Here is a 20,604-nt window from a genome sequence, read left to right as displayed (position 1 = left end):
TCTTTAGGGGGATGAATGGGCCTTGATGATAGTACCATTTGGTAAGTCTGGAATGGGTTCTATGGAGTAGGCCATGCGTTTGAGGGTAGGCCAAGTGTAGGTAGCTCCTGTTCACTATACCTGTCCTAAACCCTAGTTTTGCCTTAGCAGAGAGAAGGTGATACTGTTCTACAGTGATCATGTACTCCATTCCTGAAATGTTCTGTAGAATCTGCAAGGGCAGAATGCAAGTATGTGCAGTGCTGGCATATGGGGACACTGCTCAAAGAGGGCCTAGTTAAGGTTGTGTTGTGGGGGTGGCATGTAGTTCTGTATTTCCTGGCTTTCAGAAGGTTAAATTTGCATTACCTTAGCTCTTCATTTCCTAGATTTCAGGGGTTTAAGTGTAGCTGAACTTGATGTTCTGAGATAGGGTGACCAGACAGAAAGCATGAAAAATCGGGGTGGGGTGGTAATAGGAGCCTACATAAGAAAAAGACCCAAAAATCGGGACTTGTCCCTATAAAATCAGGACATCTGGTCACCCTATTCTGAGATGAAGCATCATTGGACAATCTTAACTCTGCCTTAACAAAGTTTTTGGACCTTTAATTTCCTTTAAAAAAAAATTCTAAGAACCCCGTGTTCCACAGGCCAGCTCTCCATCTCTGCTGCCTCTGGCTCCCTGACAACTATTACCCTGGCCACAGAAGGTACTGAACTGATGTTGGTCCCTTCACTGCCCCACAATCACCTCTCTGCCTGTCCAGCACAGCCTGGTCCTCCCTTCCCAGCCTTCCTACCCACAGAGGAATGGGCATCAGTGGGGGGCCCATTAGACTGAGAATCTGGGTACAAGATTCAGGAATAATACAGGCACTGACACAGTAGTAAAGGCATATTTTGAAGGGGGGACAAAAATGGGCATGGGTAGGTTTTGGGGATGCTAAAGCCTCCCTGCTTCCCTCAGTGCACAGCTCTGACCCTCTCCTTTCCTCCCCACGTTCTTCTGCACTTCTCTGACCTTCCCTTTCCCCCTAAAAGCAGCAATATCCAGCATCCTGGAGGCAACACGGGGAAGGACAAAGTCCTGGGTTCCTTCCCCGATCAGGTTTCATTGGAGGGAAGGAGAACCACTGAGCCCCCTCCCTTGGCCTGGTGGAGAAGCCATGGGGAGGAACTTTGAGGTGATGGGTGTATCTGGAAGGGGCCTAGGGCAAGGCAGAGCTCGCTCCATTTTCTTTCCCCTCCTTATGGTACTGTTCTGTCAGAACTTATGAGCTCCCATGGAGCAAAGATCCCTTTGAGGATGATCCCTTATTCATAGAGTGATTGTAGAAAAACTATACTTTTTGGGAACTTAGTTCTTCATCAAAGCTCTAATAATCAAACTAGGTTTTCAGAAACATAATGCTTGTACAATCCCTTGCATTAATAAAAGTCATTGTCTAAGTGTGTGCTGGCCTCTCCGTAGATGTGCCCGGTTGGCAAAGGGGCAGAGCTGCAGTCCCAACTCCAGCATTGCCTGCCCTGCTCCAACATATACCCCTATTTCTCCCTTACCTCTCCAATTCCTCCATGTTCCTATGAAACAAAAAAGTTATGAAAATCTGAAAATGTTATGAGCAGCTCATGTTAATGGGTTGTCTATCACTAACCCCCATGACCAGAGGACCCAACAACTTACTTGCTTTCCTTTGATCACATTCAGTCCTATTGTTCAGGAAATGATTGCGCCTCATGAGTCATAATTGCATTACCTTTACTAGAATCTTTCATCTGATATCTGTTTAATACTAATTTCCTTGGTAATACTTCTAAAGTAAAACCAGAGTGCATGTGGATTTTAGAGCACTTTAAAATATTGGCTCTTAAACCAGGGCAAAATTTTCCAAAAGGAGACCCTACAGAATGCAGGCAGAGAACTCAAATGTATAATACAGATGCTCTGAAAACTGCCAAGGGTACAGCTCCAATTCACTTTTCATAGCCATTGCTCAGGTTCAGTGGCCATAGCATGTCACCTTGAGCCATCCAGTCACTGTGATAAGACTGCCTGCGAACTTTCTGTCATGAACAGAACCCTAGTCTTGCTGCACATGTGCATTTCACTCTTTGGCTTGTCAGTTAGGCTCAACCCAGGGTGAAGTTCTAAACTGTACCCTGAATAGCTTTGGAAATGTTGCATTCCCCAAAGAGGCAGTGGGTAGCATGCAATAGTTGAGATAAATCCAGAGCAGGTAAAATCAGTGTGGAGACGATTAGAGCCATTGTTCAAAACCCAGGTATGCACAAAAACTGTTAGAAGAACCCAGTGATTTTGTAAACATGATTTTTAGGGGGACTGCATTTCAGGAACCCTTTGTTCAAATGACCCCAAATTTGAATCCTTCCCCCAGCCCCATGTTGCATAGCAACTTTCAAGACAATACAAGCCACCATGTGGATTTTGGAGTGACTCTAAATCTTAACTATGCAAAGTTGCCACTTTGCTATAATGTGCAACATCTAAATTGCCATTAACACCATGACCCCAAATCAAAAACAAAATAAAAAAAAAATAAATAAAATAAAAAATAAAATAAAATAAAAAATAAAAAAAAATAATAAATAAATAAAATAAAAAAAAATAAAATAAAAAATAATCAGAAGTACTTTCATGAATGACCACCATGTGAGAAGCATAAAATGATAAAAGACCTTCACAAATTGTTGAGGCCATATTTATTACGTTCTCAGGATGACATATAGTAATGAAGGCATATATCAAGGATATGAGAGGCCCTCTTTGAAAGGTATCTGGATGTCTCACATGTATCAAATGATCAAAGCAGATCTGGATATTATGGACAGTTCCAGTGTATCAGTTCTTAGTGAGAAACCTGCATCTAAAGCAGGACAATAAAAGGTCATTTTGTTTTGCAGGAGATTTTGATTTTTAAAAATTGGTTTACTTTGGATTTGGAATGAAAACCAAAAATTTCAAAATTCTTTGTGGAAAGGAATGGAGCCCTGGCTAGCCTGAAGCCAGGGACCCTGAAAGCTCTGGGAGCCTGCGCTGCCCAGGAGCCGGGCAGGCAAGATGGCAGGAAAATAGGCAGGTTTCATGACCTACTTGGGTCCCATCAGAATTTCATCAAAATTGAACCATGTCTGTTTGGTTTTCAACAAATTTGCGAATACTGATGAATGCCGATGGTATGTGATGACTTCTGACCAGTCTATCGACAACATTAAAGATCGGTAAGTTTGTGTAGTCAGTTCATTATTACTGTTTTATTTCTCTGTCAGTGTTATGAAAGCATTTTGCATTGAAAGTCAAATGTAGATCTAGTCAGTGGATGGTGGAGCTGATTGTTGTGCACAGGGAGACAGTAGAACCCCAAACTTAGCAGTAAATATTTTCCTTCTTTTTATTTATTTTTTCTTATTTTTCTCCTGTTGCAGCTTTCTTTACATGTTCTTTGCTGACAACATTAGTCCTTTGTGCCTTTCTTATGAATGACTTTTCTTGTGAATTTTGTAAGATACTTGTTCCCACTTTTCATGGTTGGTGATAAGTTGAATTACTCCAGACACACTCTTGTTTTGCAGTTTATATCCAACTCATAATTTAATCATTTGAAAATAGATATGTTCTTTGTAGAGTGGTAGATTATCTATTTTTTTTTGTGTGTGTGAATCAAACAGAAGTCAATTAAAATAACAAAACAAAAACTATATAATCAGGCAAAGAAGAGACTAAAGCAAGGCTAGATTGCTACAAGATTATCAACACCTTTTATGAAAGGAATCTAGCGCCTACCATCTAGTGTATACAATAGTCTGAACAGTACTAAATAAACTACTGCTTGATGCTGGACACCTCACAAACTATTGCCCAGTGTGTTACCTTCCTTTCCTAAGTAAGATAGTTGGCCAGCTTGCAGAAAACAGTCTCTGATGCCCTCTGTTAGCTGCCAGGACCTGGGATCCCTCTCAGTCAGGCTTCAGATCAGGGAATATGGCATCTATGGCATCTGACAGTATTGATCACCAGCTAGTCTTGGCCATCATGAAAAGGTTACTGAAGTGAACAGAAATGCCCTGAAATGGCTTTGGTCCTTCTTCCCTGTCAGTGGCTTGGAACTGGCTGCTGTTTCTCTCTCTGGAGTCCTCCAAGGCTCAATCCTCCAATCCTCCATTTTAGTCAACATCTGTGTGAAGCTATTGAGAGAGCTGGTGAAACAATACAAGGTGATGTGATAGCAGCACACAGACAACACACAGTTCGACAACTTGTGTCAAGCATATGTAGCACCATCTCCCAGCTTTCTCAGTGCCTGGCCGAAACCAACACTTGGATGAAGAACAGCTGCCCAAAGCTGAATCCAAGCAAGACTAAGGTGATGTTGATAGGAAGAGGCTGAAGTGCTGAATTCAGACCTTTCACAGGAGCTGGGCCTGGATTATGGGACTCGCTTCCCCAAGAGATAAGAATGACCATGGAACTAACTACTTCAGAACGAGATGTAAAACTCACTTCTGCAACTCAGCTTCCCCTCAATAATTTCTTCACACATGCCACATCCATTCATTCACACATGCATATCTACAAGCCTAAACAAGCAAATAAAAAGCCTGTAGTCTTTCTCCTTGGAAGAAAGCAAGCATGGTGGTTGTGATTTTGTTTTTGAGATACTTGGGCGGTGCTCTCATATGACACAAACACCTAGAAGGTTAAAATAAGAGAAAATGTTCAAACCTGGGTGTCTAAAGTTAGACTCCTAAATCCATATTTAGGCAACTAAATACAAATGGCCTGTTTTCAAAGGCTAAGGTTGCTAACAGATTCTCCTTCAGTGCATGTGGGACATAGATACTCTGAGTTCTACTATGCTCTCGTTTAAATATTCCTGGTGTGAAGCATGGTTACAGCTGTGAATTCCTATGTTCCCATACAGTTGTTGTGAATATATATATTTTTATAATGGAAATGTAACATAGGCCTTCTCACTGGTAAAGAGATTTCACATATGTAACACTATCTTCTGCAAGGGGTAAATGGTCATTCATAAAGTCATTTTGTAAAGGTCTTGTATGAGTTCTTTTTGGGACTCAGAGATTAGCCCAACAGCAGAAATGACAGGTTCTGTATGTGCTGAAAGGAGGGTAAGTGTGATGGGAAAAAAATGAAGGACATACAGTCAAACACACACAATAGCCTGAAATTAAACACTTCCCTTGGGGAGGTATGCTCTCTGTGGCCATGAAAACTGTTTTCTATCCGCCCAGCACAGTATGTTATTAGAGAGAAAAAATAGACCACATTGTAATGTGTGTTCTTTCAAATACTTTATGAAGAAACTTGGCTGGCTTACTCTCTTGCTCTTTGAGTGGCTTCTGTCTGCTGTTCCTGAAACAGATTGTTGTGACTGAAGCTGTGACAAAAAAACCTAAATGTGGATGTCCACAATTTTTGAAGTGTCCACAGAAAATATCACAAAATAGTGCAAGCTGAAATCACTTCCCTGGAGAAGTGTCTGCACAATCAAAATGCTCTTCTCACCGCTGGCATCACCTATATTTAGTAACCGTTTCAGAGTCATGGTGATTGGAAAAACTGCTCCTCCTTGTGCCCTTTGGACTCTCAGATAGTCAGTCAGGCTCATTTGGTTTTCTTTTAAACCTCATTAATGGAGGATGCTGCCAATGTGAGTAATAAGCTGGGACTTCTTGACATGATGTGTATAACACTGGAAACAGAAAATATCCCCCAGGAAAGTTCCAAAGACACTCTTGGCTATTCATTCAGCTACACTGAATCACATCACTTGAGTTGAACATTTGCTCTGTCAGAAAGAGCTTAATTAAATAAACAAAACAAGAAACCAATCCCCAACATTTCTTTTGAAAGCCATCTGCTTCGCTGACCTGTTTCAAAGCATGCAAATTTACAAGTGAAATGCAATTTTCAGTCAGTCAGTGGCCTGTGAAATATAATTATTATGCTAATTTCAAATTCCAAATCATCAGCCCAGGTTATGGGTGCTCACTCAGCAAATAAGCCTGTATAATTATAATGAAAATTAAAATGTCAATCCTAGGATTTGACTAAGGCATTGAAAAGTGATGTCTTTTTTTTTTTATGGTGTCAGCAAACCAAAGTTCAAAAAAACTCAACATGGGTGAATTTTTCTAGTAGAAATTGTATCTGGCTGTCTGAAGGCAATCCTGGATGAGGGAATTGTGCCTCAATGGATGTATACAAGGCTGAGTGAAGAGGCATGTGATCTGTATTGACTTGTGTGACCTTAGACAAGTCACTTAATCATTCTGCTGTGCAATTCCCCTCTGTAAAATAGAGCAATTGATACTGACTCTGTTCTGTAAAGTGTTCGGTGATCTATGATTGAATAACGCGAAACATTCATAGGTGTACAATATTTCGTTTTGTCAGCATGTTAGTGGCACAGGGATGTCTTGGAGATGGGGAGCTGTTTAGAAAACATGGAAATATCCTCTTAGATATATTTTCCTTTCTTTGCAATAGAACTCCTACTGTGAAATTTCAAGCTATATTTGAACTGTAGTGGCTTCTCTCCTCCCAGCAAGGTAGCACATCTATCACCTAACACCAGACAGTTATTTTTCTTCAGTAGCACCTTTGGGATTCAACTAACCTTCGAAATTGTGTTCTGATGGTAACAGCAGGTGACATACGGAGCCAAATTTTTCACTAAATTATACTGGTGCAACCTCATTGAAGTAACCGAGAATAGGATTTTGTCCATTAGTGTCTCTAACACTGAGAGATGAATCAATAACATGACGCTGTGATGTATCACAGGTGGGATTCTAGTGAGCAAAATAAAGCCACGGCTCTCTTGGACATTTGTCTGAAGGGACTCCATTACTGACCTTCAACTTGTCATACCACTTGTTAGGAAAGAGCTGTTGCTGCTGCCAGGGTTGTTGTTAACGTAATCAAATTAACAGTGATTTTGTACAGTGCCTCCAACTCTTGTGAGGGCAAGCACACAATGGGTGTCACCATGCCTCTCAGCACAATTTCAGTGTACGAGTAAGCAATGCTCTATGGACCCAATGAACCAGACAGAATATGTACAGTAGACATTTCTAGTGCAAAGCACAAGAAGGAGTTTGGAAAGGAAAAGAACTGGGGAGCGAAAAAGAGTAAATTTTGCTTCTTGGAAGAGATTAGGCCTGCTCCAGCTCCACTGGACAGCCTCTGTGAGATTTTGCTTTTCTCAGGACCATTGGAATGAATGGGAAGGGAATAACAGCATAATGAGGAACCATCTGATCGAGAATGAATCTGTTGCCCAGGCCTGAGATTCTCTAACCTTGCTTCAGAGCTTTGGTAGCTTGTGGTTCTGTGGCAAGGCAAAGAGATCCATTTTGAGTCTCCCCTGGTTTGAGCAAATTGAGAAAGAGAGAGAGAGACCGCCCGCCCACCTGCCCTGTTGACGGACTGCTTACTAGGGCTGATGGCTCGATAACTCAGCCAGTCTGACTGCAAGCTGGGGGCTCCTGCCAAATGTGATACTTTTAAGGGTGTGAAATTCTTCTCCATCCATTCTGAGAGCATTCGTCCCAATGGCTATACAGCCTGGTGCCCTGCTGATGATTGATATGAGACCACCATGGCATTGTCAGGTAGCCGCATGGTCTCCTCATCCTGGGAGACCATGTCCTTGAACTGCTGTACGGGTAGTCCCCTGACTGCTCTGAGCTTGAGGAGGTTGATATGCACCCTCCTGTCCTGTCCGGACTGCATCCCTGAGGCATAGTGGGCAGGAGAACAGCTGTTAAGGAAGTGAGAAAGTTTAACTGTTCCCGTATGAGTGATCAAAGAAGGGTAACAATAATACCTAGCACTTATCTAGTGCTTTTCATCAGGAGATCTGAGTGCTTTACGAAGGAGGCCAGTATCATGGGGAAAATGTCTTTCTGTGACTGGGAGGAAGGAGTCTTTTCCATCATAGAGGTCTTGCAGTGCTTGGTCTGGTGAAACTCCAAAAAGACATTTCCATTTAAAGGGATTGGCAGTGAGACCATTTGCATCAGAAAATGCTACTCAGCTTCAGGGTGGCAGAATCAAGCCCTTTACAATCACGTCCTGTTTAAAAATTAAAAAATTGGCATGGAGGCTTGGTGACAAGTGTAGCACCTGGGACTACTTTAAACTTCTTCTAAAAAATACTGATTAGGTTTCAAGTTGTCACTTTAAGAAATGTCTCAAATACCTGTAACTAGGCTTGGCAATGTATACACTGGATTACGAAATTGATGCCTCCCACCACAAAGGGAGGCTGTGAGGTTAGGAGTGCCTTGGGGATGGGGCAGTGGGGATATCTCGACTCAGTGCATTCTGACATAGTGTTGCAACTCCTGTCTAGGGTGGAGACTTAAACAGTAGGCTTTAGAATGCTGTAGCATTCTAGACAAGGTAAATACTGTAGGAAGCATTGAACTAGGAAAAACACAAACAGCAAAAACTAGCTGTAACCAGTCCCAGAAGTCTGCATCCTTGTGGAAGAGAAGCTGAGGGAGAGCTGCTGGCCTCTCAATCACTTGCATTTGAGCTTATTTGTGTATTACTCAAGGGGTCTAATTCTCTGTTACACTAAGGTCCCCTTATCCCACTCTTGCAGCATAACAGGGACTTAGAAACATGGAGATAGCCCCCTCTCCCCCGATAACACCCCATCCACAGGGGGCTTCCCAGGCCAGCACAGAGCTGGTGTATCTATACAGAACTCATAACTAAGTATAAGGGCTCCAGGCTGATAGCTAACTCTAAACTAGCCCTGCTCCTAACCCTCAGCACAGGGGGCAGGCAAGATACAGCTATTCTCAGCTTCCTAGGACCGCTCAAGGGTGCCCAACCTCTGGGCCGTAAACAGCCCACTGCAGCATTTCGTAAGGCCTGCTGCCTGCTTCAACACAACATACTAACGGCCGATTCATTAGTGTTGTGTCATCATGTTCACATCATTTTAGTTTACACAAGTGTATAGACAACACTGTACATAGGTTGTTTGTCTCAATACATACAAAACAAGCTGAACTTAAAAATACAAGTGACTTTAAATTTATTAAAATACGTAGAATCTGTTTGGCCCACACAAGGTTGTGCTTAGGTTTACGTGGCCCTCCTGTGTAATGAGGTTGGGCACGACAGAGGATCGTGGAAAGCAGAGCATAAGCAGAGAACAGTCCTGAGGTTGCTGTAGCTTACTCTGGTGACTAGGCATGCTGCTGCATCACCCCAAAATACAGGGAGTGCAAAGGTGACTTAAAGGCACTTTAAACCCTCTCTATCTCTTAGTCCATCCTTGCACTTGGAGAAATGGTAATCTGAGCCAATGCAAGGTAAGTATGGAAGAAATCAGGTCCTAAATGTCTGCCTTTCTGCCTATTGCTATGTATAAAACCCACATAAACAGAAGGGAATGACTCATTAACAGTTGATTGTTCAGGGGAAACCATGACATTGACCATCCACCAAGTGCTGTCATGCGCAAAAAAAAGTAAACAAAAAAAGTAGTTAAAATATTAGTTCCTATAATCTTTCAATGATAGTGGGTGTTACAAAGTGACAAAAATGTTCAAGCGGAAGAGACCATCTTTGTGTTCTGTTTGTACAGCACCTAGCAGAGTGGGGTTCTGGGACATGACTGTGGCTTCTAAGCATTATGGTTATGTTACTGCTGCTGTTATCTAAATTAAAGGTGTTCCCTTAAATCTTGTGTACTTTGTAGCTGTCATATATAGCATCAGTCATCTCAGTCTCTTCAAAAAAATTAATTATGCTTCACAACACTTCTCTGAGACAGGTATTATTCCCATTTTACAGATGGGTAAACTGAGGCACAGAGAGGTTGCCCAAAGTCACAGAGCAAAATTAGTGGTGGAGTCAGGAATAGAAATGAGGACTTCAAAGAGTGCCAGCACCCTGCTCAAACTACTAGACATCACTGCCTTGTCTGTACACTGTTAATTTTCTTCTTCTATAGCAACTATTTCCCTGTTTTCTTTCTTTTTTCACCCTGCCTTTCCCTCCTCAAAAAATGTATTTCAATTTTCCCCAAACATAATGCTTAAGTAAACTTTACACATTTATTTTTCTTTCATCCCTACCCCACCCACCCATTTACCACCTGAGTACCTGGAAGAGATTTCCCAGCCCTTCCCAAGCAATCTGAGTGACCAGTCAAGTGACACAGTAGCTAGGAGCAGCCTCAGCCTGTCAGTAGGAAAAATTATTTTGCTTCTCTCTAGATAGAGCAAACTCTAGTGTATTCCAGATGCAGGAGCTGGCTTCTTTATAAATTGCTTGGGAGGAGAGGAGAGAGATCTTGGTAGCTCCAGATGTGGTGGGAGGAGCCAACTCCACTGTCCCCCACACTTATTGGTATTTGTGATTTCCCCCTTTTAAAAAAAACTGCTTTCTTCAAAGGGGGGTTAGAAGCCAGCGTGCTCTACTAGTTAAAGGAACTCAGAACTTCTGTATTCTGGACCTGGTTCAGCAACGTACTTGAGCATGTGCCTTACATTAAGCACGAGTGGTTCCATTGACTTCAGTAGAACTAGTGTCACACTTAAAGTTAGGCATGTGTTTAAATACTGTTATGGGTTGTTAGGTTAAACCGTGTTGAAACTGGAGGGTGTAACAGCTGCCCTTCATTTGGGATACATATAAGAAACAATTAAGCTCCCTTATGGAACCAGTAGCTGAAACAATAGCAGCCTCCACCCAAAACACAAGCACATGTCACTGTGCCAAACAAAGACACATGTGAGCAGAGGGGTTTCTCTGGCTATTGTTTTGTGAAAATTTGCTTCTGTGAAAGAGAGGCAGAAAGACCAGAGAAGCTGCGAGAAAAAGACGCACCAGACACAGCCTGAACAAACACTGGGAGTGTGGCCCTGTGAAAAGGCTAGAAAGGGAGCCAAGTGGTGAGCTCTGAGCGAAGACACTGTCTCCTGCTGTTTGATTTCTGCTGTGTCTAAGGAAACAGGACTTTGATGCAATCCAAATTATTTACAAAGAATGTACAAAGATACCTGACTACATCAGTTTCACCTTCCTCACCAAAACAACCTTCAGGGCCCTGAATTTGGATAACCACTCAGGTCAAAAGGGATAACAGTGCCTGGATGAATTGGGGCCTCTGTTTCAGCTCTTCCACTAATATACTGGGTGTCCTCAGTCAAGTTGTTTAACCTTTCTGTGCAATAATTCTAAGCTACCCCTGAGGGTTGTTGTGAACTTTTATTAACCAATGTTTATAGAGCTTTTTACAGTCCTCAGATGAAAAGTGGTATATATTACACACACACACACACACAAACTACTTTAATGAACATTATTAAGCTTGCAAAGGTAAACACTCAAAAGTTGGAAAATGCCAGAATTAAGGTTGCCTATGCAACCTCAATTCAACTCGCTTGTGCATATGCATTATGATATTGTAACTATTACAGAGTGAGCTGAACCTTAGACCTCTTGGCAGTCCCTCATGAGTGCCCCTCCCAAGTGCCAGGGTTTGCTTCCTTTAACTCTGTCAGGGTAGAACCTGTAGGTCGGCCACTATTAGACTGGCTCTCTGGGCTACAGCCCCCTTGTTTCCCAACTATGTTAACTCAAAAGGCCCAACTTATTTGCAACCAGCAAGAAACTTCCTTCACAGAGCCTGTGACCATCTGCTGATTGAAGTGACTCAAAACAGCTTCTTTGGAATAAATTTGTTTATTCGCCTAAAGGTAAACAGCAACCAGAGAAAACGGTTAAAACGACAAAAGGCCTACAGGCCTGGATCTTACCTAAAGCTTATCATTTCCCTCAAAGCTTGTGCAAGCCTAGCTACCTCGAACCCATCCAGTAGAGCTGTGTCAAAGTCTCTGTACTCTGCAAACAGCCCCAGATGACTGAACTGCCCTTCCCCCTGTAAAGTTTTTAGCTGTTTAGTGTCCTTTTGATCTCAGGCCTTCAGCCTTGTCAAACCAGCAGTGTATCTTTGGCTAGTACCTGGAAATAATATCCCGGCAATTAATGGCCCAGCTATGGGTCTCTCACCAACCTTGAAGTTGTTTAGCCAGAGGTATCTTATCTGTGGTGGTTTTCATTTCCTGTTTGCTCTTTCTAACAGCTCCTTTTGATTCAACTCCAGGTGATTAGACAGAATAATATCAAACAAGTAAATTGGGGTACACACAACATGAACAAAAAATAATACAGATATCTCCCACATTCTCCACAGATACTCTTTTTAATTACATGATCACTTACTTTATATTCCATAGGACCCCTTGCTCACACAGTGCACAAGATGGATGGTACTTAATTAGTGAGCACCTGTTTATTATTTTGTTTTATCCTCATTGTTCAATGTGTACCCCCAGGCCTTATTTACTGCACACTATTCAAAACCTGCTATGGAGAGAATTATTAAATTCCTCCTGGGTTTTACTATGGTGCTCATCACTATAGAACCTGAGTGCTTCCCAAAGAAATGGTTACTCACCTTTTTGTAACTGTTGTTCTTCGAGATGTGTTTAGGGTGACCAGACGTCCTGATATTTAGCTGTTTGTCCCGTGTCCCGACTGATGTACGGTTGGGGCGCCATTTGCTTCGGTGGCACTCCAGGTTTTTTTTTTACTTGGAGCAGCAAAAAACCTAGAGCTGGCCTTGGTGTGGGGGTGAGCCTGTGGCTGCCCTCCCATGAGCACGGATGTCGGAAACTTTTTCCCCAGCAGCTACCCATCGGGCCGGCTGTGGAGCCCCCTGGAGTGGCGCCGATATGGTGCTCTATATATGACCCTGCCGGCCCGACCCCCCCTTCAGTTCCTTCTTGCTGGCTACTCCGACAGAGGGGAAGATGGGGGGGAATGGAATAGATATGAGCAACACATCTTGAAGAACAATAGTTACAAAAAGGTGCGTAACTGTTTTTTCTTCTTCGAGTGCTTGCTCATGTCAATTCCAGTTAGGTGACTCCCAAGCCTTACTTCGGAGGTGGGGTCGGAGTCAAGGAATTGCAGACTGGAGAATCACCCTGCCGAAGGCTGCATCGTCACGTGATTGGTGGACGATGGTGTAGTGCGACGTGAAGGTGTGCACCGAAGCCAATGTGGCAGCCCTGCAGATTTCCTGGAGGGGTATGTGTGCCAAGAAGGTTGCTGACAAGGCCTGAGCCCTTGTGGAATGAGCCATGACAACAGGTGGAGAGACCTTCGCTAACTCATAACAAATACAAATACACGCCATGATCCAGAAAGGATATCCGCTGGGAAGAGATCGGCAAACCTTTCATCCGCTGTGTTAGAGTGACGAACAACTGGGTTGTTTTGTGGAACGGCTTCATTCGGTCTGTGTAGAAGGCGAGCACCCTTCTAACGTCCAGCAAATGCAGCTGCTGCTCATGGAGGGTGGCGTGCGGCTCTGGATAGAAAACCAGCAGGAAAATATCCTGGCTGACATGGAGGCGAGACACGACTTTTGGTAGGAAGGCCGGGTGAGGCCTAAGCTTCACTTTGTCCTTATGAAAGATGGTATACAGGGGCTCACGTGTGAGGGTTCATAGTGCAGAAACGTGTCATGCTGAAGTGATGGCCTCTAGGAAGGCAACCTTCCAGGAGAGGTAGAGGAACGAACATGAAGCTAGCAGCTCAAAGGGAGGACCCATGAGATAGGACTAAATTGAGGTCCCAGGCAGGGACAGGGGGCTTCATCGGGGGATGGATCTTTTCTAGTCCTTTTAGGAAATGTCCCACGATAGGGTGCGCAAACACTGAATGCCCGGAAACGTCCGGGTGAAATGCCGAAATAGCCGCAAGGTGAACCTTAAGAGAACTGAATGCCAGGTGCTGATTTTTCAGGTTCACCAAATAGTCCAGGATGCACAAGATTGAAGCCTGGAGTGGAAGTACCTGTCTTTGGGCATACCAGATAGAAAACCTTTTCCACTTTGCTTTGTAAGTGGTTCTGGTAGAAGGCTTAGGGCTTTCCAGGAGCACCTGCCTCACCGGGTCCAAACAGGTGAGCTCTGCTTGGTTCAACCACAGATCCTCCAGGCCAGGAGGTGAAGTGACTGAAGGTCCGGGTGGAGGAAGCAACTGTGATTCTGTGAGATGAGGTTGGAAGTGAGAGGTAGATGAATTGGTGACCGGATCGATAGGTCCATGAGGGTGGGGTACCAGCACTGGTGAGGCCAAGCTGGGGCCACCAGGATGACATCTGCCTTGTCCCTGCAGACCTTGAGAAGTACCTTGTGGATGAGAGGAAATGGCAGAAAGATGTATAGTAGTTGACTGGACCATGGGATCAAGCAGACATCTGTAATCAAGCCTGGGCTGTGAGCTCAGAAAGAGCAAAAGATTGGGCACTTCTTGTTGGCCCGCGTGGTGAACAGGTCAATTCGGAGAAAACCCCAGCTGTAGAAGATGGAGTGGATGATGTCCAGCCGAATCGACCATTCATGTGTGAGGAACCGCCTGCTCAAGCTGTCCACCAGTACATTCTGAATGCCTAGCAGGTATGAGGCTTGGAGAAGATGGAGTTGGCTAAACAAAATTCCCATAGGAGGAGAGCTTCCTGGCAGAGAGGAGACAACCGAACTCCGCCTTGCTTGTTTATGTAAAATATAGCCGTGGTATTGTCCGTCAGTATCGCTACACAGTGGCCCTGCAAATGAGACAGGAACGCCTGGCACACGAGGCGGATTGCCCTGAGCTCTTTGATGTTGATATGCAGAGCCAGTTCCTCTACTTGTCATAGGCCCTGAGTCATCATGCTCCAGAGATGTGCTCCCCAGTTGAGGGCCGATGCATCCGTTACCAATGTCAGAGTAGGCTGGGGGTGTGTGTATGGGATGGTACCCCAGCACTTACCATTCGGGGGTCCAGCCACCATTGTCCCGGAATGGTCAGCACCATGTCCAGACTGTTGCGGCCCGGGCAATACATGGACACAAGCCACACCTGCAGGGACCTGAGCCACAACCTGGCATGCTGCACCATGTAGGTGCAGGACGTCATGTGGCCCAGCAGCTTGAGGCACTGTCTCACCGTGGTGGTGGGAAAGTTGCAAAGGCCGGTGATTACATGCACAAGGGATAGACGACAGGCCTCTGGGAGGAACGCTCTCACCTGGCTTGCATCCAGGACTGCCCCAATGAACTCTATTGTTCTTGTTGGGGTGAGAACAGATTTGTTGACATTCAGAATAATGCCTAAGTGGTTGAATGTGTCCCTGACCAATTGTACCTGTGATTCTACCTGCTGGCGAGACCGGCCTTGTATGAGCCAATCGTCTAGGTACGGGTAAACGTGCACATGATGGCGGCGAAGAAAGACTGCCATGCATTTGGTGAAGACGTGGGGAGCTGTGCACAGGCCGAACGGGAGAGCCGGGAACTGATAATGCGTCTTGTCTACTACGAAACAGAGAAAACGTCTGTGAGACGGGTTGATTGAAACGTGAAAATAAGCGTCCTTCATATTGAGGGTGGCATACCAGTCTCCCGAATCCAGGGAGAGGATGATCGTGCTCAAGGAGACCATGAGGAACTTGAGTTGACAATGTGCTTGTTGAGTTCCCTTAGGTCCAGAACGGGCTGTAGACCCCCCTTTGCCTTGGGAACAAGGAAGTAGCATGAGTAGAAACCCTTGCCTCTGAGCTCCCGAGGTACCTCCTCCACTGCTCCTAGAGCAAGGAGGGACTGGACCTCCTGGACCAGGAGTTGCTTGTAAGAGGGGTCCCTGAAGAGGGAGGGGCAAGGGGGGTGGGAAGGAACAGAAGTGGATAGAATAGCCTGCCTCCACTGTGCAGAGGACCCACTGGTCTGATGTAATAAGGGACCATGCAGGATAGAAGCGGGATAGACGGTTCAGGAAGGGAGAATAACTGGCCGGGATATGGACTGGTAATCTGTCTTCAAAATGGGCGCTTAGGGCCCGGAGGGGGCTTGGACTGGCCCTGGCCCTGGCCCTGACCAGAGGGAGGACGTGATGGTCTGCGCCTGGTGTATCTACTCCTCCTGCAGGAAAAGTCCTGCCTGGGCCTACTGGGGAAAGACCGCTGCTGGGTGGGCTGAGGCTTAAATGGAGGAGTGTAATGACATCAAAAGGAGGTTGCAGTGCAATGAAGTTTCAGAACCCCTTTCATATATAAAATCTTCCATGGTCCCAAGTCTTCCTTTCTGTAAGAAGTCCTTTCATTTTATTTATTCTCTGTCATTCCAGACTCTGTATGGGAGTGTGACCTTGTGGGAAGACACTCTGCTGGTTTCCTCCTAGCTTGACACCTACTCCCCGTATTCCCTTTAATGTGTCCTTGCCCTACTACTGTCTCCTTCCCGCTCTGCTTATCTGTCTCTTTCTCCTTGCCTACTCAATCCCAATCTCTATTCCTTGGGCTTCTCATTCCAGTTCCATTCTCCTTGCCCAGCCAGTGCTACTCTTCCTCTTCCAGGTGTGCTGTACAAGTCCTAGTCACCCCCATGATTCCCAGTTTCTCCTCCCCACACCTAATGTCAGTCGTCTTGCCCAACCAGAGTTTCCCCCCTCCTGACTCCTTGTCTGATCTGCCTTTGTCCCACGCCACTGGCTCCCAGTCCCAATTTCCCTCCCTGGGCTCCTCATCCAATGTCAGTCTTCTCCTCTCTTGCTGCTCCTTGTGCCAGGCTCTCTTCCCAGTCTGTCACTCTGTGGGGATGGTGCATGCAAAATGCAGTCATACATAGGATCCATGAGGGGATGGACCACGTTCAGTGAGGATGGACTCATCGGAGATTTTAGCTGAGAAACTAGCAAGTCTCTTCCGAGCATATATAATCTGCAATTTTTCAGAGGCTTATAACTTAGCCACATTTGGACATATTTTCACAGGGATGGCAAAAGGCCCATCCCTTAGACAAAAACCAACTCCTTGCTAAATTTCAAGTCCCTGCTCCAAAGCATAGGGGCAACAGAACATTTCAAAGACAAGATCTCAGGTATTTTTTTAACATGGGCATAACAATGTTTTTGTCCCTAGCCTTGTTCTCAGAAATGGTTGAACCATTTTGGCTGAAATTTCCTAGAACACCCAGCATAGTATATTTCAGCCCAAATGATTAAAGTTGGCAAAGTTATAAGACCTTGAAAACAGGGTCTTATAATGGGAAGTGTCAAGCAACTTTAATAGGCAATGGTTCCTGCTCTGCCTATAAGAAAAGAGAAAAACTACATTCCTTTTACAAGTTTCAGAGTATCAGCCGTGTTTTTCTGTATTCGCAAAAAGAAAAGGAGTATTTGTGGCACCTTAGAGACTGACAAATTTATTTTAGCATAAGCTTTCATGAGCTACAGCTCACTTCATCCGATGAAGTGAGCTGTAGCTCATGAAAGCTTATGCTCAAATAAATTTGTTAGTCTCTAAACTTCCATTCCTTTTACATCGGTTCCCAAACTGTGGATCAGGACCCCAAAGTGGGTTGCTACCCCATTTTAATGGGGTCATCAGGCCTGGCTTAGATTTGCTGGGGCTGAGGTTACAGGCTACCTGCTTGGGACTGAAGCCCTTGGTCTTTGGCTTTGGCCCCCCCACTCAGGGCAGTGGGGCTGGACAGGTTCAGGCTTTGGTCCCCACTCCTGGGGTCATGCAGTAATTTTTGTCATCAGAAGGAGGTCGCAGTGCAATGAAGTTTCAGAACCCCTTTCATATATAAAATCTTCCATGGTCCCAAGTCTTCCTTTCTGTAAGAAGTCCTTTCATTTTATTTATTCTCTGTCATTTGGTAAAGCACTATCATCCATTTTGCTGTCACATTGGTTCACAGGGCAAACCAAAAAACTACATTAACAAAAATGAGGGGTCAGTATGTAATGTCCCACATTATATCTGGCTGGAAATTACTCCAAAAGCCAAACACATGCAAGTAGTTAAATTGTGGTTTGCATTTCCTCTTAGGCTAGGCCTCCAATTTTCTCAAAGACAAACATTCCCAAACAGACCATCTGTTGTTGAAGAGAGCACTTTGAGGAGGAGCAGATTCTTTCCATTTCACTTATTTCTTGGTACCCATTCCATTTTCTGTGTAGGCCTCTTCTGTAAGTAATGAACGGCTTTGCATTTATTTGGTGCAGTTGCTAAAATGCTTTATATGTAATATAAACTTCCTTATATGTGGAATATGTGACTTGGGATGGAAATCAGCATAAGTTAAAAATTGAAAAGCTCTTAGATTGAATATATGAAATGTCTATTTACTGACCATAAGCAGTTTGCTTTTAAAAGGAAAGGGACATATGAATAATCACTAAATACTAATGTCAGAACAAATGTACATATTAGAAAAGTGAGGCCAAATATCAGTGATGATAGTCAATACAGGGCTAAACCTGGTGGCTTTAAAGCACGGCCACATTGCTCTGGGAGGCGTTGTGCTTGAGGCAGGTACAATGCCTCTGAGGTCACAAGAGTGCCGGTGTGCTACGCCTTTGGAAAGAAAACAGCATGTACTTGCCTCGGTGTGGAATCCGTCCCATGGGCTGGCGTGGAAGGATGGGCCCTCTCCTAGTTTGCAAAAGTAGTGTTACTTTGGCTGCTCGTGGCAGCAGTCTCCATGGTGCTGACTTGCAAAGGAGCTGAGCACTCACTGCCCCCAAAGTGACTTTACATAGGGCTACGGGGGCCCAGCGCTTCTGAAAACCAGGGGCTCTAGGTAGGCGCTTGAACAAGGGTTGCATTGACTTTCTACGAGGACGTCAAGCAAATTCAAAGCGTGGGACAGGGCGGCAAAACGCCTCTGTCTCCACTTCCTCTGTTCTTTCCCAGCTTTAGAGCCCAGGCCCCCTGGTGTGCCCGCAAAGGTGCTTGCATGGGGTCAGAGGGGAGTATGCCATGGAGGTGGCGCGCCCCCATTTTCTGCTTTGTACTCCCCTCCACTCAGGGGAGGAGCGTGTGGTGCTGTGGTTGCAGCTCATTCCGTCCTCCCAATTCTAACAAAAATCTGCCAAAAGGGAAAGAACGAGAGTGCTGTGAATTCCAGTAGCCCAGGATCCCTCAAGCTTTGCCCAGCTGAGGGCCACATTAGCAACTGGCTCAGAGCTCAAGGGCTACCACGTCTCATTTTCATACAATGGAGCATTTTACATCTGTGCTCAATTTGAATCTCGATGTGCTGCCTGCAGAGCCTGGCTGCTGAGATCAAGATGGGGCATGGCATGCTGGGACTTCATCATAATGCAGCCCACCGAGACTTAATCATATTGTTATTTGGCTACTGTTGTTGGTTGTTACATATTTAACCAGGAATTGTGCCAGTGGGGCCTATTGTACTAGGTCGATACCAACATATACAAAGATGTGTCTGGCCCTGATCCTTATATATTTACCTAATGGCCTCTTTACACCACTCTGAGCGTATAACAGCGCCTCACAGTGGACATTAATAAAACAGCCACCGTAAGACCCTTTTCCATGGCTGGAGCAGTGTAAAGGACCCTTAGTGTAAATAAGAATCAAGGCTGTTAGTGTAAAATATCAGAACCACCGTGGGCCACATTTTTCTCTACTTCTACAGTAGAATATAGAGCTCAAAAGCAGCTCAACTTATTGTCCCAACCCTAACTAATATCCATGGAAAGGTTTAAGAATCCTGTGTTCTAGCCCCAAGCAAGATTCTTAAAGGAAATGCTTTTGTTTCAAAGAAACAAATAAATGCAAGCAAATAAACAAAGCCAGTTCACCCACTCTGCGTGCTCTTTTCAAACTTGAAAGGTCAGATTCTCGTGGGAGACCACAACCCTTTTCAGGGGATACAGAAGGAAGCCCTGGGGAAATGGAAAAAAACCCACATTACCACATTCTTTTTCAGTGCACACACAGCACGGGAAGAGTTAGGGTTGCCAGGCATCCGGTTTTGGACCAGAATGCCCGGTCAAAAAGGAACCCTGGTGGCTCTGGTCTGCATCGCCGACCAGGCCATTAAAAGTCCACTTGGCAGCACAGCAGGAGCCTGGGGGCTAAGGCAGGGTCCCTGCTTGCCCTAGCTCCGTGCGGCTTCTGGAAGCTGCTACAAGGTCCTTGCAGCCCTTAGGCGTGTGGGTGGCCAGGGAGACTCCACGCATTGCCCCTGCACGACTGCTAGCTCTGCAGTTCCTATTTGCCAGGAACTGCGACCAATGAGAGTTGCGGGGGAGGCACCTGCGGGTGTGAGGGTTGTGCACGGAGCCTCCCTGGTCACCCATGTGTCTAGGGGCTGTAATGACCTGGCAGCTGCTTCCTGGGAGCCATGGTAAGCGCTGCTGGGATCCCCACACCCCAAAACCCTTCCTGCACCCCAATCCTCAACCCAGAGTCCCCTCCTGCACCCAAACTCCCTCCCAGAACCCGCACCCCCCGAACCCAACCCCCTACCCCAGCCCTGAGCCCCCTCCTTCACCCCAAATCCCGCATCCTTGGCCCCACCCCAAGCCCTTACTCCCTCTCACACCCCTGCCCTAGCTCAGTGAAAGTGAGTGAGGATGGGGGAGTGCAAGCAATAGATGGAGGGGGGCTGGAGTGAGTGGGGGCAGGGCTTCAGAGACGGGGTGGGGCATCCTTGGGTGTGGGGACATCACAGAGAAGACAC

General features: G+C 45.2%; 1 long non-coding RNA gene across 1 annotated transcript in view; it reads left to right on the top strand.

The window, feature by feature from the left end:
• Positions 1-20,604, top strand: part of LOC125632159 (uncharacterized) — a 70,662-nt gene that overhangs the window by 9,877 nt on the left and 40,181 nt on the right. The gene's annotated exons all lie outside the window — the stretch shown is intronic.

The sequence above is a fragment of the Caretta caretta genome, chromosome 2 (assembly GCF_965140235.1).
Source record: "Caretta caretta isolate rCarCar2 chromosome 2, rCarCar1.hap1, whole genome shotgun sequence".
Lineage (NCBI taxonomy): Eukaryota > Metazoa > Chordata > Testudines > Cheloniidae > Caretta > Caretta caretta.
The sequence above is the reverse complement of the archived record's forward strand: the minus strand, read 5'-3'. Positions and strand labels throughout refer to the sequence as shown.